The sequence below is a fragment of the Ptychodera flava genome, chromosome 16 (genome assembly GCF_041260155.1).
Source record: "Ptychodera flava strain L36383 chromosome 16, AS_Pfla_20210202, whole genome shotgun sequence".
Lineage (NCBI taxonomy): Eukaryota > Metazoa > Hemichordata > Enteropneusta > Ptychoderidae > Ptychodera > Ptychodera flava.
Window position 1 is genome coordinate 16,072,576 of NC_091943.1, and position 16,220 is coordinate 16,088,795.

Sequence of the window (16,220 nt, forward strand, 5' to 3'; positions counted from 1 at the left end):
TTCAATTCCCTGGTCTTTCATCATCAAGGAGATCTGACCCCTTGAATCGATGAAATCTCTCAAACGCTCAACTATAAATTGACAATGTTCTCGACACCCGACCTTATCATAATGTCTGAAGGGTTCATTAAATTAAGGACTGATTTCCAAATGGATATTGATAGAAATTATTTACTGCTAGCGTATCAAAGATCACGTTCGGAAATGAATGTCATCACCCGGCCAGAAAATGTTCTACTCAAAAAGGATGATGATAGTACATGGCGGCGCCACTATCACAGTCAGTCATAACTCAGGAAAAAAAACTCCAATATTTTCGCCGACAAAATCATCTTGTGATGCGAAATTACTTGACATGGTCATGATAATATTCAAGTCATTTGGCGATGCAAGCATTTTCTCTTGAAATGTCAATGTCATTTGCACAATATCCTTGTGGCCATTTAGTCTTAAATGGAGAAATTTTCAAATTTTTAGCCTGTGCAAAAAATGCTCTAAAACTCGATCTTTTATTATTGAGAAATAGAGTGGTATGGAATTACCCACTGTGCATTGTTTCCTTTAAGGCCTTGTTTTCCGATGGAACAAACATCCACAGGAGTGAACCAAGTCTAGTTTTCAGCGTACAGTAAGTTAGTGCGGTCAAAAAGCACTTTGTTTGGTCGGCCAACCTTACAAGTAGGTATGACATACATTGGGGGCAGAATTAGAGGTTTTTTGCATACTCGGTAAACATGTGAGCAATGACCTTTGTCGTTTTGATGACGGCGCTTGCACTTTCGACTCTTCAAAGGAGCTACTAGCCCCACTATCTTGTCGAGGGAGCCACCTGTTTCGCCCTGGACCCCAATACGGCGTCGTCCAATTAGAGAAAATTGTTATTTCATACCGCTCCCGCTCCGTTCGTCATGCCCCGCGTTACCGAAAGGCTACGATGACGCCAGCGCTGCAGAGAGCGGGGCGTATTACGTTACAACCTTTAAAGTTTTGAAGAGAACCCAGGGCTCCATAGAGCTGCTACCTCCCCAAAACCGAAAAGAAAATACTCCTAATGCGATTGAAGAATAAAGGTTCGAGTCAGCCAGAGCGGATTGTGACCCGAGGATCTCAACAGCTACAACGCGAAGTGCAGTAAATTTGACACGTTGCTAACCGCTGCACCGCCGATAACAAATTTTCGACTGTGCTACGAGTGAAGACGGTTCTGTTGGCCTTATTACGTGCCTTCGCTGTCAGCGAAATATGTCTTTACAATAGTATCATTGTACATACTACAAGAGTCATTAATACTAATTACAGAGCCTTTGATGTAATTTGTAATATAATATGCATTTGGCGTCGCCAAGACTTCGTTGTGCCCGAGGAATGAAAGTGAATCCCGTTTTGGTTGGTAACGAAGCAGTGAGCTTTATCTCGTTAAGATAAAACCGGTTCGCACTCAACACCTTTTTCTCTGTGTGTGTTTCCCCTGACGGGGAAAAATTTTCCCGTATCGCCGGTTTTATTTTTAGCGTTGAAGTAAGGAGAGAGTGAAAGACGGAACTACGAAATTGCAGTGTGTAAGAAACCAATTGAGAAGTTGACGTCGAGACTGCCAGAAAGTTGTGTTGACTGGTCACTTTTGAGGATTGTCAACGCGGGGACAAAAACACGGTACACGGTTAATTGACTGCCGACTTTCCTCCCTGCTTATTACCGAAGTAACACATTTTTTTATTAAAAAGAGGAGCTCCACCACTTGCCTGTCCATTTAGCAGCGACAGAGGCAACATAAAAAACGCGTATGAAAAAACTCTGGGGAGATACAAGTGGTTTCTAGCGTACTGTTTAGAATGACAAGACGAGCACCGCTCCTCAGCCATTTCTTTCTCGTAATTGGAACACGCTCCGCGCGTTAAGAGTCTCTCTCTGCGTCTGGTGGAGCCCTTCGCCATACAAGCGAGCGTGTGAGTTATTGATTAAAACGAGAAACCAAAATTCAATAAGTCAAATCGCGGAGAAACCATTATCGTTCTGCGCCGTACTCATCCGCGCCAGATGCATGAATCCTTAATTAAGCCCTAACTTGGGCCAACTCCTTAATTCGATTGTCATTATACGGCCGTTAACGTCAGCAGGGGGAGTCGGTTCAGTTCCCCTAAGTCATTATCAATTCGGACAATACTTCCAAATTTGGAATTGACAGTAACACCTAGTTATTGTGTGCGAACAGGACGTCAGCCTATCGTGTGACGCCTAGGGGGCTACTTCAGTCAACGTTGGACGCTTTCCTCTATAAATACAACAACATTTTCCCAAAACTATCGCATTCAGCGTTTTACCGAGGCGACTGTCATATTGTAATCGTATTCCGGTGTTTTGTAGACGAGAACGCAGTGTTTGATAGCGGACGCTTCAAAGCACGTCGAACGGGCCGTTTTGTACTAAACAACTCATTTTCGAGTTTCAGGTAGGATTCCACTTTCTATTTTCTTACTTCATCCACTTGATAGCGCCTTGATGAATGTTGGCAACGTCTAGAAGAAAGAAATCAAAAAGAATAACGTCGTTTTGTAGCGTTAGTTAATTCTTCCGTATCACAACCATTATAGTGATACTCTACAGCCCTCCATGTAAGAAAAGCCTGGCCATGCATATTCGATACCAACGTGCCCCCCCCCCCCGGGCTCTGATTCAATCTGTTTCGTAATGTTAATTTGAAAGTATTTGTCTTTAGAAGTTATATGGGTAAAAAGCGAAATTCAAACCATTCCAATTATTTATTTATCAATAATGTCAACGGTAATCTTGTTAAAGTGCTTTACTGTATTGGATATAATCAAGGAACGAGCACAAAGATTGAGCTCCGTGGGCATTGCAGGTGTTCTTCGTTGACTTAACGACTCAGCACCGACAAGTGGAAACATACCAGCCGAGCGAAAAAAAGCTTAAAACTTAAAGGCACAGTTCTCGATCCCTGGGATCGCCTTTGTTCTAGTCTGTAAGAGTATTATGGAGGTGTGATAGCCTTTTGTTTCCCATTGAAATTATGATCTGGTGGGTAAATTTTCTGATGAGACACTCTGGTGCCAACACAGGCCTTTAAGCAAGAACAACGTGATCCTTAAGTTTCTCCGCTCATCAGAAGTTGAAGAGATTTGTACATACTTCCAAATGGGATTACGCGCTCGGCACTTGCTTTCCTTTGTATACTACAGACAAGGGCGAACTTACCATCGGCCGTGCTTTAATAAGCTAAATCTGTCGCTGGCACCGCTGTCGGGGTACACTTTCCCGCTGATTTCTACGTGGTTCAGCTTTTCTAACTCGGACACCGCACCGAAATTACTCCAACTCTTTGTACGTACCGCACAACCACCTTAAAGCTCTCCGGGTATTTCTTCGGCAAAGTTTATCTTTCTAACGAAGTTCACCTACTTATGCTACAGCAAATTATATGAGTGGTATAAATTTCGTGAAATTTCTTTTTGCCTCGTCTATTTATCTTATATATATATATATATATATATATATATATATATATATATATATATATATATATATATATATATATATATATATATATATATACACACATACGAAAATGGTTTGCTTGACAAAACAGGCAAAGTATAGTGCTCAATGCATTTCTGCAGGGCGGTAATACCTAGAATCTAGGAACCTGTAGCTGTCATTCTACAGGCTATTTCATGCGCTAAGCGCTTAGCGCATGAAACAGCCTGTAGAATGACAGCTACAGGTTCCTAGATTCTCAGTAAATATATTTATATATATATATATATAATATATATATATATATATATATATATATAATATATATATATATATATATATATATATATATATATATATCCTAAAAAAGGATCATTTTACTCGGCACTCCCTCAATCCTTAAAGCAATCATAGCTATGGGAAAATAACTGTATTATCCATCAATCTAATATGTCTGCAATTATTATTCATTTATGTATATATATATATATATATATATATATATATATATATATATATATATATATATATATATATATTCAGGTACAAAAATTGTCTTAACTTACAATGCGTGCATTTCCGCTGTCGTCATTAAAAAAAAAAAAAAAATATATATATATATATATATATATATATATATATATATATATATATATTTTTTTTTTTTTTTTTTTTTTTTTTTTTTTTAATGAAGACAGCGGAAATGCACGCATTGTAAGTTAAGACAATTTTTTGTACCTGAATATATATATATATATATATATATATATATATATATATATATATATATATATATATATGTATATATATAATCTAGATGTTACGAAAATGTCAGTCACATGAGGAGTACTTGTATCCTTTACTTATAATCATACATTGATACACGAAAACAGAATGTAAATCTCTGAACATAAAAAAGGTAACATTATACACGTCCATTGAACCGGGAGAAGGGGAAGTAGACACAGTGTTCGTGCGCACCCATTAGGTGCATTCAGGAAGGGATGAAGCTAGATGGAACTATTCCGCTGTCACGTTACCGCCCGAGGCTTCTCTGTGCCTTTCAACGGGGCCGAATACATATTACAGCCCTGCACGACGATCGTTGTAGCATTGCCGGGAGGAGGCAGTTGTGTTGGCCGATGTAAGCGTCCATGAAGCAGATAACTTGACCAGTATATGACCTGGGCATGCCAAATCTGTGACAGGGGTCTATCGGCAGTTTGACTCGGGCCATACCGAGCGTGATTGGAGTGATACACCTCCAGTCTAACGACGTGATACCAGTGATGTTAATGTCACCTGACGCAGGCCTTGCGAACGTCTTGATTTCAATGACCGATACCGGCCACTGATTTCGAGATAGCGATAGTTTTAATGTCAGGAAGGAAAGAGTAATCTAAAGTCTTGAGTTTAATCTGTTTTAAAGTTTCCTGAAAGCTCTGTTCGCTAGATAAAAAGACATCCCCATCTCTTCTGCTTCTTTAGAATTCAAAACGATGTCAATCCAGTTTGATTTTCTCCTAGCTAAATTAACTTTACATCAAGATGTCAGCTGGTATTGCCGATGGAGTGCACCGTCGAAAAAATTTCGATTCCAAAAGTTGCCGGAACATTGCAGATAAAAAAGAGGGAGGGGGTATATGCGTGGGATGTTGCAGTTGATGACGTACATCGAACGGCGAGAAGACCTGGAGCGTTTCCATGGTTACGTGATGTAGCTATCTCTTAAGTATAATAAAAATTGGGGGAAATATTTCGATTCCTGATCATAGAGCTACCTTTGAAACGCTGCCTTCACTTTTTCTCCACAACATATCCCTGGGTGCAAGTATGGCTGTCAGATAATGTGAACGAACAGAAATTGTTGCCGAGTTTTATGAAGGTGTAATGTTTGTGCAATGCCCATCCGTCCTTGACGTTAATCTACAAGAGGCGCTTTCATCAAATTCGCCGAGTGAAACGTGCGAACTAGTCGTTACAAGACCGGGAGTACCCTGTCAGTTGTAACGTTCTGCATCCTTTTCGTTCAACATTCAAAGGTGCGAACGTGCCACTAATTGCCTCTGATTAATCGAAGGCTCTTAATCTGTTAAAATGAATGCGAGAAACTCTTGCTCCCGTTCAGGTATTGTAAAACAGCTTGTTCTGCATTCTGTGTCTCATTAAGTCAATCGATGAATTCCAAACGAAAGCTGTTTAGGTTTTTTCTTCCGTGCTAACCTAGCCCACGCCCGTTCCGACGGATGTGCGTCGCTATCTGCCAGCGGGCGCGAAAAAAGCGCCCCTCCCCCGTTTTAGTTGGATGATAATGTTTCCTGTTTGAGAACAAAAAAATCTCGGACGTTCTTTATCCGAACATTTCCGATATCGTCAACGTCTGTGCAGATTCGTGACAATAAAGCTCGTCAAAATTAAATCAAGTGGCTTGCCTTTCTTTCCCTTGTTTACTATCAGCGGCGGCGTTCAGAGAAATCGCCAACCCTGCCTCCGGGGAGTGTGTAAAAAAACAGCGCATTTCATTATCTTTCAATAAATAGCTGCATTTTGATCATTTCTTTACACTTTTGGCTTCAGCCATGATTGCGTCGCAAATTCTCCGATTCAAGGCTGATTACAGAACGAGCATCCGAACGCAAAGCAATCAAAATTAAACTTAAAAGATCCGTGACAGAATAAAAGACGTCATCACTTTGTGATTTCCACTTTCGCATTAAAGCCATCGCTGTAGCTTTCATGAAGTTATTTATGATCACAGTGGGTGAGTACATTTTTTTCCTATTTTACGTCTTCAATCTATCATCCACAGCCCTAAGCTATTCCATTGAGGCCTGGATAATTATCGGATTAAGACGCTGATGGTTTATGGGCCATTCAAATATCCTTTTAAGAAATAAATTTTTGTTGTAAGTGGTGTAAATCCATCCACTTTTGGGTTCGCCTTTCGCTACCCTGTTGCTGAAATTAATACCGTTTGATCTATTTACGCTGACTGAAAACAGAGAAAGGGGTTTCTATTTCGGAGTATCTAATGCTGATTTTTTATCGTCCAAGCAGTTTGAAGATGCGACTTTGAAAGGTAGAACTCTCTTTCAGTAGATAAAATAGCCGAAACCCTGGGAGCACTTGTTGTTTGTTGTTGTTTTTTATCGACTTTGTATGACAGTTCAGTGAAAAAAATCAGACGACACGATAGTTCATACTTTGGCGCCAATTTCTCATCTAAACGGTACAATAATGGCGATGGTACCAATAATCCCATCGAAAACAGACGGCGTTGGACAAGCGGTTGCGCCTGACAGGTGGAGATAAACATCAAAGGCAACCGGCGATGGGTCATGACTGTAAAACATAAGCACAGAGCTTCGATTAGTTTGGATGGATGTCGGAAAAATTACAAGGTCGTCATAGTCGACGATATGAAGTGACAGACAAGACTGAGACTTACAGACTCAGACAAGACTACACGCATGTTCCGACAACTTGGAATTGTTGCTGTGATCTTAGAATTACTTCTACGTCTTGCTCTTTCCGTCTTATTGTGAACGCCATGGCAAGCACGTAAAACTTTTACCTTGCTACTAAACATGGTAAAGCAACTTAAATTTTGCATATTAAAACAGCATCAACTTTCAAAGGGTCGTCGCTTTCAAGTTGGTTTCTATATTGATTGCAAGCCAGCAGATGCTTAGCATTGAAGTAAACACGACCAAGAAACAAGGGAATGTTAGAAAATTTTATGAAATCACTCCCTACCCTTCTCAGCACAATCCCTTCCTTGGATCTACTTACCGTCTTGCCACGTGTTCTAATATAAGCCACTGATTAGATTTTGTGGAAGGACCGTGATTTGAGATAAGCTCTGCCTTGTCATCATCGTGACGTCACGTTTGGTCGTTGCATGCACGCAGTTTGACATTTCAATAATTTAATCCAAAGATTACCGAATTTCGCAATCGATATTGATGATAAACGCCGAAAAAGCATTTCCCCTCCTACGGTTAGCACGGCCATGCTTGTAATTCGCCGGGCATTCAGGGAGATTTTGACAGGGAGATAGGCAGGCAGGCAGGCAGGCAGACAGAGAGACAGACAGACAGACAGTGAAAGAGCGAGAAGATACCGGAATAGAGACGGAATCAGGAGACAAATGTGAAGAATAAACAGGGATACAAAACACAAAAACATGCATGCAGAAACAGTCAGAAAGAGAGTAGAACGTATGATAAACTTGGATGTCTTCAAATTGTGACGAAACACAGGTTTATTTGTTCATTTCAAAGTCATTCTTCAGAGTCTCGAAGTTTAACAAAGATCAAATTTGTCATTGTTCCAATGCTTTTAAAATTTATCCGATCAATTGTGGTTATTTTTATTTATTGATATCTTTATTTTTTTATTCATTTATTTTATTCATTTCTTTATTTACTTGTTTATTTTGCACAAATGATAAGCTCAAAAATTCATAAAAAATAATACAAATATAGATTAACAAAAGCAAATCTAAAACACGACCAAAAGCTATATGTGCACTGATAACACAGGAAAGCCCTAAGACTTATTTTCACTGCGGCCCAAAAGAATACACGCGCAAAATGGACAGTCGACAAAGGAGCAAAAAAAATACATTCGCACACAATGCTACCGTAATGTGTAAAAAGAGAAACAATGGAGATTCTATACGTAGAACAAAATCGTTTTACCGTGAACGCTTTTCGAAAAATTGTGCCGTAAAGACATAAGGATTGTGCCGTTTGGAATTCTGAGGATGGTGTAATTGCACTTACGTGCATGCGTCTGTTACTTTGAACATTTTCCGTTGGCATACATGTACAGCCCGTGTTCGACGAATAGTAATGCGACATTCCTTCATCTGTCGGTAAGCTGACATTCTGAATAGAACGCGTATCGAGTACTCACCTAGGGGGCACAGGCACAGAGACTCAACACATGTTCATGACGAATCCCGGGAGTTTTGATTTAAAAAAAACGACCTAAAGACAACGTTGCCTTTGTTGCACAATCCACCACCGTTTTTTGAGTATTTTTAGTGAAAAAATTGAGAAAATACGCGATGATATAGAGCTACTTCTTTTCGGCCATTGAAGAAGACCCCCCCCCCCCCCAAAAAAAAAAAAAAAAAAAAATTGTATGGAAGTTCGATGTCCGCCATGTTCTCAAGATCAGCACGGAAGTAAATGTATTGTTACATATTTTTAGGTAGAAAAGAAAACTGCTTTTTGTCATAGCTTCTTTCCGAAAATGGGGCGACGACTCAAATTATTTTTTTAGTTTTGTCTGCTTTCCAAACATATGGTGAACAGTTAATATTCATTGTATTGTATCGAATTTGTGATATTTAAATGCTTGGTATTAGACGGTTTTCATAAGAAAACCATATTCAATATCTGCTCCATTTTGATGCGACAAGGCTTTCAAGTGATGCGCACACCGACCAGAAAACTCTTTTTTGTTTTTTGCCTTTGGCCTTGGGTGGAGAATTGACCAAACCGCTATTTTTTATCGGTGTCCAATGTCATAGTTCACCAATTCTCTGATCTGTTGGGGCGATATTTCAGTTGTTAATGCTTGGCTATCTTCTTGAACAGCATTTTGATCGTTTGCAAAGGTCACACGTGACAACGAATGATGTTATTGCACGTTATCTCGCTTTCCCGAAGAGAAAGAGAGAGAGATGACCCGGGCGGCGGTGTTATCAGTTTTTGTCGTCATTATACGAGTCGACCCGTGCGACATGACGATTGTTTCGCGGCACGACTGTTTAATCTAGACCAAAGTCACCATGTACATCAGCGGAGCTGACTCACCCGATAGGTATAAGGTGTAGAACAAAATCCACTGTTCACTAAGAAAATTGTGTTGTGGGGTATTTTAAGATAGCGCACTGAACACTTCAAACAAGAATATAATTATGCCGTCCTCCACAAGAGCAAACGGTACTCATGATCAAATGAAGAGATTAATTTGCCCTACTTGTGTCTTGAACCTCACACAGACATTCAAACAGCCGTGGATATTCACATTCGCTTCTTCCACCGCCGAAAACTATCGACTGGATGTCTCCGTGTATGCTTCGAAATAGACTAAGCCAATGTGTAGCTCCCCAGGCCAAATCACTGCGCTTAAGTAATAGCTCTCTTCTGCTCAGAGATGCGGCGCTCTGATGGAACAGAGAACCTCCGGGGGCTGGAAGTGCGTTTGTATAACTGAAGAAGTACAGATCTAAAGTCAAGCATTGAGAGCTGTCTCCCGGTGTCTACGAGATACAAAACACGAAGAACAAAAATTTGCATCATTACTTTTCGACGTTTACAGCTCGATCTCGCAAAAATTGAACCCTGGCTTCTCTGGCGGTTGGAAAGTGGGTTGGGGTGGGGGTGGTGATACCGCACTCAGGCTGTTTGTGTTCTGATTGTTTCAAGCAGACATGAACTCGGTTGTGATTTCCAAGAAGTGATATCGTCGCAATAAAGACATTACAAAAATTGAAATCTGAGAGCTCTCCAAAATAACAGAATGCGCATAAAAACTGCGGAGCCCGCGAAGAAATGCATCTGGAAATTTCAACAGATTTATTAATTGATAAGTAGTGCATTTAAGTCGTGAACATGTCATACAAGATTCAATGCCACACTTTACGGATTATGGTTTACATGAAAAGGATTTGAACTTGAACTATGCAAATTGCACTACAAAGTTAAGATAAAAGGACTGAAGCAGTAATTTTTTGATGAATTTTTTACTACTTTTATTTTTAATGTCATCTACAGGTGCTTGTTCCCAAAGCATGTTGAGATTCACAGTATTCAGTTTGTCAACTCAGCTTGTACATGTGTAGACTGCATTGTTATTGTTGACAAGTGAATTTCGGTCCGGACTAGAATTCAAAGACAATCAACAACAGTGCATTTTGCACCTTATAGATGCTGTGTTGGTGTTTCACAATGCTTCGGGAGTAGAATAAGAACTTGCGATTGACACACACACAGAAAACAAATCGAGAAAAAAATATAAAAAATCACAGCCTCTGGGCCTTTAAGATGCGGGCGACAATCTTGAAGGTTTGAAGACGAGCTAGCGAGCAGTTGACCTCATTCTGAAGGAATTTTTGAGTATCAGTTCGATTCGCCGACTGGTGTTTTGTCAATCCAAATTGGCACTATTGTCGGACTTATGATATCCGGAAACAAAAATCGAACACAATTTCGTCAGCAATTTTGTACCGTAGATTGGAGATATTGTATAGGGACTTAATCGGGATATGTGAGCACGCGGAAAATATGATTTCGGCGAAAGACATCCCCGGACATTGTGTCTACCGAACGTGTGTTCAACCAGCCGTTCGTAATGACCCCCCTTTCTCCTGCAGTGACGCAAGCCTGACTGATTCCACCCGATAATGTACATATCGGAGAAGCACACACTACGTTCTCGATATAATGACTGCGCGATTGGTCGGGTTATCTGAAAAAGTCATCTGAGCAGGAAACGTCAGAATAACTATGATCACATCGAAGCATCATTCCAACGAGGCGAATTGAATCAGACGATATGTCGATAGCTTAATGGAATAATACGTCCCCCCGTAAAAAGCAAAACCAGAATGCATATGTTTGTATACACCAGGTTGGCACTTATTTCGTAATTACGCAGACGCGGAACACAGTGCGTCATGCCTGACAGCGACGCACCGTTCGAGCGGCTCTCGACAATATCACTCAACGGCTCGCTCGCCTATATGAAACGAACCCCGAGCTTCTGATAAGTGCGTCCCGGAGGACCGTCCTAACGAAGTGAAAACATTCGGAATACATCCCGCGCTCGCGTACTGAAACCACTTTCTCAGGTGGAAGGAAGTGGGCGCCGCCTAAATCCATTTTATCTGCCAGTTGGGACCGAAATCTGATTAACCGAGCCGCTTGAATGAAAACATCGCTTTCACTCATGTAATCTGTTCGATGCGGTTAATAAACTGTTAGTCATCAAATAACACGCAAGATAAAAATAAGTCAATGTTTCTACGAGACAATTCGCTCTCCTTCCCTGTAGCCGATGCCGTCGCCTTATTGGACGGCGAGGTCACGTGACGGCTGTTACCGCTGAAAATAATTATAGTTTCAAAATCAAGCCTCGGCTAGTTTTTTTGTTTCTTTGCCACCTCTCTCTAATACAGGCTCTTTACGCTTAACGTTCTCTGTCCTGTCTGTGACTCAAACACATCAATCTATATGTATGTGACAGATTGTTACTAAAATGTTGACACAGACCACTAACAGAATAACGGCCAAGCTGTGTCTGATTAATCGGCTGGTAATTTGAAACGATGATATTCATATTCTACGTTCCGTCGCAACAGCTATTTTGTTGTTTTACCAGGGCTGAAACCCGATATGCCACCTTTCTCTGCACATTTAGACAGAAATCCCATTTATCAGAAAAATAATTCGCTGTACTCATATCTCGCACAAATAAGATCGACGAAAACCTAGAAATGGATGCGGATGCAGTCTCCGAAGATGGGCGAACAGCGAGTGCCCTTCCATGTATGGATTAAAATGCTAGCGTTTTTTGTTCTCTCAATTAAAGGCATTGATACAAAATGAAGCGTCAATGTTTTCAGGAGGTGACATTACAACTGAATAATATCGTTAAACGATAATGAAATGCATTGGTGAACGTCATGATGCCAGCCAGATCATGCAATAACGCATTTTCTCGCGTGATTCCTCCATCTTGCTCCGAGCCAAGCTAAACGGCATATGCACAAAATACTAGACATGGCGAACTGCAGTATGAAATTGCGTTATAACTTCCTCTGTCGAGTATTTCTGATTGTATCACCGTCGAATGCCTGGTTCTTGAAATTAAGTGGACAACGAAAATTAAGTCGGTTCCTTTCAAATAATGGGGCATAGAATAAACGAAGACCTAATCATTTTTTGGAAGAATTAGATCTCGAGATAAAATGAAACCAATAAATAACTGCACTCCCCAGTGACCAGGGGGGTTCGTTGGTGAGGTTATGAAATTTAGACATATTTGCAGCCACACCACCGTATGTCGTGATTATTCGCAGTGTGGGTTGTCCCGAGATCTAAATTTTCATATTTGAGGAAGGTATTGTGTCTTAATTCCTTTGACACCACTGTCATGCGGAGGGCGTTCAAGCGCGGTCGAATTTTTAATTTGCTTTTCATAAGTGTACACAGTCATCATTTGTATATGTGAAGTTCGCATCTTGGCAAGGGTGTTCATGGGCCAAGTCAAACAGTAAAATACGCACACTGTTCGCGTATATCTGTAATGTCATGAGCGTATGTGTCACGATGTATGCGGTGATTTACCCACATCATTGAGTAAATCTACGTTAGTAAGGAACTTTCCTTTGAAACAGGGTTACAAGGTTCCTACGGTTTGCTCAATTTACAACGCTCGATTCCAGCCGCCATAGTCAAATATGTATTTCATACTATATCACGACCGCTCTTTAATCACACAACTGAAGGCGTATTTACATTTCCCTTTCTCACTGATGACACTCAATTAAAGTTAGTGTCAGGTGTCGAAGTACCTTTGTGACTAAATCCCTGATGAGTGTCTCTTCTTTCTCTCTCATTTTTTTACAGAAAGAGGAAAGGCAACCTAGAAAATTATGCACTTCAACAAAGCTCTCAGCGTCTGCGTTATATTGGCGGCGTTTGTGGCGTTAGTTTTCAGTCAAGACATACAGTCCGAGGAGAACACGAACGATGAACCGAACCCACTCCAGGAATGGGTCTTGAAGGAATGGGCGCGAAACAGACTGTCCGAGAAACGAGAGCCGCTCGCCGTCTGCGAGCAAGGATCGACAAATGCCTACTGCTTCGGCTGGAAACGCGAGGACGAGAAACGCGACCCCGAGCAGTGGAGAAAACGACGCATGAAGCTGAAGGGCCTTAACATGAACGACGCCTGGAAACGATCCGTGCGCAGAAGATCCGTTTCTTCGGAAGAATAAGAACATTATTTTTTTCCCGCGCCCGTGAAATTAGAACTATTTTTTTTTCTGAGCAACCGCTTGCTCTCCTAGTAATCTTACCCACCTTGCTTCATGTAAATTTTTTGGCAACCTGCGCATTTACGTCCTATACATTATGTCCCCCTTCACACCGATTTTATGATTTCGTCAAGCCTGAATTACGTTGAACTATAAACATAAACGAACTCTCGGTAGAACGACAGAAGTGGAGACAGCGTCACCACAGTGGTTTTCCTTTTCACGCATCATGTGCAGCTCTTACAAGATGTATATTGTACAAATTAATCAGGCGGTGATGTACAGAAAGCCTCGAGGCGTAGGAACTGGAGCAAAACTGATAGATATATCGAAAATTTGACTTTTGAAGAGATGACCCTGCCGTTATAATCTTGTATCGTTTCCGGGAAAAAAGACGCTCTCATTCTATTCTTCACACATATCATACTTTGTATTGTGTCTATAACTTGAAAATATCAAAGAGATGAATCATATTGTTGGAGAGTTTTATCAATTAAACTATGTGAATAAGAGGAAAAATATTGAGAATGTTTTTCTTTTCTAAGGTTATGGTGAATGCCATTAAGGGAGGGTATCGTCGGTTGAAAGAGTAATATCATTTTAACCTCTGTTAACATCATTGGGGTCACGACTTCATATTGGGGCTGAGAATTCATCATTATGGCAACAAATTGCCGTTTTCTCGCTTAGAAGAATACGAATGCTGTATGGCGGGGAGGGGGAGTTTGCTTTAGAACAAGATATACACTTTTTTCTGGATATTCTTTTCTGTAGCGAGCCCTGTCTAGCGTATTGGAATCAAGCATTCATGATGAAGACACGCTAGAATATCAGATCATCAATAAAAACCTACCGGTGGCTGATCCAGTTCATTTATTTGAACGCTCAACACGTTTTGGCAAAATACAATGTGCACGATAAAGTCTGAAAAAAGTATACTTTGACTGAATGTTTATTTCCGTTTCCCCATGTCGTCTCAGACTGAGAGAATCCGAATTAGGTGAGCGTGCACTATACCCAAATCTGAAAAAGACATTGCAAGCTATGAGCCTCGCCTGACAAGCAGTGTGATTGCAACGTATTAACAATTGTCCGAGTTGTGTGGCTTTAAGACGAAGTTACAAAATGAATGCTCTTTTCCTAAAGAAAGATATATCTCGAAAATAAAATGGCGATAGAAAATATATGATCGTTTTGAAAGATATGTTCTACGTTAAGACTCAGGCCAAGGCCCGCCTCTGGACCTAGCCCAAGATTGTGATAGGCAAGGAACATGTTAGTCCGCGTTCACACTGCGTACCCGCCCATGAGTCACTTTTCAACCGCGCTCTTGGCCACCTGTAAGCGCGTCACCTGGGGCCCAGGGCTGACCACAAAACCTTTCATACACAATTTGGGCTTATTCTAAAATTAGGATCAGCTCTGATCGATGATCCCATCCCTTGGACCCGAATGAATTTAGGCCGGCCCAGGGCCCACCCAGCGCGTTCCTATTGTTTTCAAAACCAGGGTCGGACCTAAACTCTGTTGTAGGACGCTGTTACAGAGTGATCGGCTGTTTGTCATAAGGTAAAATCATTGTTTGTAAACAACATCTACACATGATGAATATCCTGGGACAGAGCCTTTATAAGTATTTCAAAATGCCCCTTGGCCAAGCTTTGGATGGTTGCATGCTCTCCAAGAGCGTCAGGTATTTTATACTTGTGTTAAGTAAACACACTGACTAGCCAAAAGACTTGTGGCGCTAATCAGTTGATCTGAGGTCAGCTGCGGTGCAAAATAATGGCGGCTTCATCAAAAGGCCCCTCTCGGGCACAGTAGAATTACACATCGTCAGTGCAGAATAACGTAGAATAGCTAAAACTGTCTTTGTCGTCGATGTGAGCCACCCCTTAAGAACCAACAGTAAGCAAATGCTTAGATAGAGGCTTTCATGCATTCTCTTAAAGTTAGAGACCAATCTGCAAGAACGGGGACTCGAGCACGGAAACTGCAGCGGCTGTCACTTTGATGAGGCAGCGCGCACGTCAAGACAATTGCGCGTCTGTGTGTCCCTGTCGGCTTCTTTTCACACTCTTTGAATTCGTCAAACGAGGTCTACGTGAAGATTCTGACAAACTGTGTGTACTGTGCTGACAATATCTTGCTGTACATCTAATCTAGGTTGTTGAAACATCATTTGATCTCACGTCTTTCATTCCTTCATTACCTTAGCTTAAACACCTTCCAGCAGCATTTTAGTAGTTTAAGGGAATTTCGACGTTGACCCGTAATACTTTTATATGATAAATTTGCAAACTTGCATACACAGTTGGCTGATAACAAACTCGAGTAATAGTAAATTGTAATGAAACGATTTTCCTCTATCACATAATAGAATTTATGTTCATGGAAATTTCCGTATTGCTTGGGTGGACGGCATCTACATTTAACAATATAAACAAAATGAAATTGTCATTTGGAAATTGGTTAGCACTCAGTATGAGCGAAAAGAGAAATGCGATTTTCGAAAAGGTAAATAAATTTAGCACCCCTGTGCTGTTTGAACCTTTACTCAGCGTAATGTCTTCTAAATGATGCCACAACGTAGTGTAATATCCGAAGTTTATATCGGCCTATCTCTGTGCTTGTGGCCATACATGCCTCTCTGTCTGTTACAGTGCCATTT

General features: G+C 40.8%; 1 long non-coding RNA gene across 1 annotated transcript; it reads left to right on the forward strand.

Annotated features, from left to right (window-relative positions):
* Nucleotides 1-2,150: 2,150 nt before the first annotated feature.
* LOC139114132 (uncharacterized) lies at nt 2,151-14,068 on the forward strand. Its single transcript, XR_011547805.1, has 2 exons — nt 2,151-2,449; nt 13,140-14,068. It is a non-coding gene; the product is annotated as an uncharacterized lncRNA (long non-coding RNA).
* The last annotated feature ends 2,152 nt before the right edge of the window (nt 14,069-16,220 follow it).